This window comes from Notothenia rossii (assembly GCF_949606895.1).
Source record: "Notothenia rossii genome assembly, chromosome: 8".
In the NCBI taxonomy this organism is placed as follows: domain Eukaryota; kingdom Metazoa; phylum Chordata; class Actinopteri; order Perciformes; family Nototheniidae; genus Notothenia; species Notothenia rossii.
Genome location: NC_136906.1, coordinates 30,001,932 through 30,004,741, shown reverse-complemented (window position 1 = coordinate 30,004,741; position 2,810 = coordinate 30,001,932). Strand labels below are relative to the sequence as shown.

The window sequence follows — 2,810 nt, the reverse complement described above, 5'->3', positions numbered from 1 at the left end:
AGCACCGGAGTCTACACCTGCAGACGCAGCCATCCCCTACTGTAGCGTCACCTTGGATACGAGTCCAAACAACTCACAGACACACAGGCCAGGGCGCTGAAAGGGCGCCCTTTGAGCATCAGATCTGACGACGCTGACTGGCTGAAATTATGTTTCGGCGGCTTAGTTTACAGATAGCAACAGTCAGCTTGTTGGCTGCTGCTGCTCTGGCTGAGGGCTCCTTTCTACCGCCCGGACGAGAGAGGGTAATGATACACGCTGCTAGGCCTGTCGCGATAATCGATAAATTGACTTATCGTGCGATAAATAAAAAGGGACTCGATAACTTTTCTGAGCTCGATAAATTGGCGTTTACATAAGGATGTGACCAGAATTTTCGCCAGGCGCGCTGTGGCTGCCGGCCACGCGCGTCCGCATTGCTTCTGCCGGCCTGGTGGGCTGCGAGGGGCGGGGCTCACACACAGAGCCAGGTCAGGAGTCAGACACTCCACGTGCACGTGCAGCAGTGTAGCAGCATGATCTAGCATCCACATTAATAATATAGCGAGACAAGCAGGAGACAACGTGTGACTTACTCGAGGGGAATTTAAATAGAAATGGAATTGGTTACAAAACCTAATTCCACATCTCCGGTGTGGGAGTATTTCGGATTCAAACCAAATGAACGAGGCCAACCTACGGATATTAATGAGCCGGTGTGTCGCATTTGTTTGAAAAAGGTAGCAACAAAAGCTAGCAATACCACAAATCTCAAACTGCACTTGAAACACAACCACCCCATTCCGTTTTTCCAGCTGGGAGCAAAGACGGCAGCTGGAGATGGAGAGCCCCCACCTTCCCGACATTCTGCAATAACCGATGCATTTGCCCGTCAAGGCAAATACAAACGCGATAGCAAAAAATGGCTCACGCTCACAGACAGCGTAAGCCGCTTCATAGCCAAAGAGATGCAGCCATTTAACATAGTTGAAAAAAAAGCATTTCAAGAAATGTTGCAAACTTTTGACAAGCAGTACGAACTGCCGAAAAAAACCTTCATCTCCCAAACTGCCATTCCAAGTCTATACAACCAGGTGAAAGACAAAGTTCTGAAAGAGTTAAAAGACATCTCTTTTTACTCTGCAACTACCGATATGTGGTCAAGCTCTAATATGACACCATACATGAGCTTAACCGTGCATTACATTACAGATGACTGGACTCTGCAGTCGAAGTGTTTAGAGACCAGGTACATACCGGACAACCACACTGCTAACATACTTGCAGAAAACCTGCAGTTTGCTTTAGCAGACTGGGCACTGGAGGAGAGCAAACTTGCCTGTATAACCACAGACAATGGTGCTAACATTGTGGCTGCAATACACCAACTCGGATTGCCATGGCTCAACTGCTTTGGCCACAACCTCCATTTGGCTGTGTCTCATGGTTTGGACAGTGACAAGGATCGCACAGCACGTGCCATGGGAGTGTGTAGGAATCTTATAAACACCTTCAACCTCAGCTGGCTAAAGAAGAGAGACCTGAGAAAGGCACAGACTGAAGCCAATCTCCCCCAACACAGTCTAATACTGGTGAGTGATGAATAAATCATTGATAGTTGTGTTAATATTTAACAAAAAATATGTTAAAGGTTCATTTAAGATTAAATAAAGAGTTCTTATTTTTAATTTGTGAATTACATATGGACCTGTAATGTTCTTTCATTAGCATGTATTAGATCGTTGGTTACATTATAATAACATGTACAATTATTTGTGATAAATAATGGAAATGGGAAAAGTAGTATTTGTTTAATTATGTTGATTTAGACTAATGAAAAATAACATGTTATCTTTCCCACAGGATGTCGCCACACGATGGGGAACAAAGCAAAAGATGATAGAGAGGGTGCTGGAGCAACTCCCAGCCATAAGACGTGTCCTCGTTGAGGATCGAAAACATGGCCACCTGACCCCAACCTGGCAGGATGTTTCTGTGTTAGAATCCATAAATGCAGCAATGAAGCCAGTGGCTGATTTCACAGATGTGCTATCAGCGGAAAAACATGTCACAGCGTCCTCAGTTAAGCCTGTGTTGGAACTACTAAAAGGTGAACTTTTATCACCAGGCCCCGATGACACTGAACTCACAGAAAACATAAAGAGCAACATGTGCAGGGTATTGGCACAGAAATACAGCCCACCAAACATCCAGCTCTTGTTGACCAAGGCCACCGTCTTGGATCCGAGGTATCGTGGTAGCATGGAGGATGCAGAAGTCTTGGATGATGTCAGGCAACAGCTTGTGCAAGAGCTACTGGACATGAAAGAGCAACAAGGAAGCAGAGAAGGTGCCAGCAGCGAAGAGAGCTGCAGTAAAGCTGCAGGAGGAAATGATGAACCTCCACCAGCACCTGCCAGGAAGAAGAGGCTGAGTGACCTTCTACAGAACAGAAAAGCCCAATTAACCACAAGTCAGCCCCAGGCTGTGCTCCCAAAAAGAGTACTTGTTGATTTAGAGCTGACAAAGTTCCTCCAGGAAGAAGCAGTTGATGCATCATCCAATCCCTTGATGTGGTGGCGTGATAATCAGAGGAGATTTCCTTTAATGGCCAAGTTAGCAAAAAAATACATGTGCATTTGTGCAACAAGCACTAGCTCAGAGAGAATGTTCAGCACAGCTGGCAACATTGCTACCCCAGAGAGATCCTGCCTTAAGCCCCACAAGGTAAACATGTTGGTGTTCCTTGCTCGGAATCTTTGATTTATAGATTTGGATATGGCCTATTGAGGCATCTGGATCTTTGTATGGACAGTGACCTGTACACTTGA

The 2,810-nt window shown here is 45.7% G+C and overlaps 1 long non-coding RNA gene across 1 annotated transcript; it reads left to right on the top strand.

The window, feature by feature from the left end:
* The first annotated feature begins 1,489 nt into the window (after positions 1–1,489).
* On the top strand, positions 1,490–2,464 carry LOC307016796. The gene is made up of 2 exons (XR_013801904.1): positions 1,490–1,571; positions 1,843–2,464. It is a non-coding gene; the product is annotated as an uncharacterized lncRNA (long non-coding RNA).
* Positions 2,465–2,810: the final 346 nt, after the last annotated feature.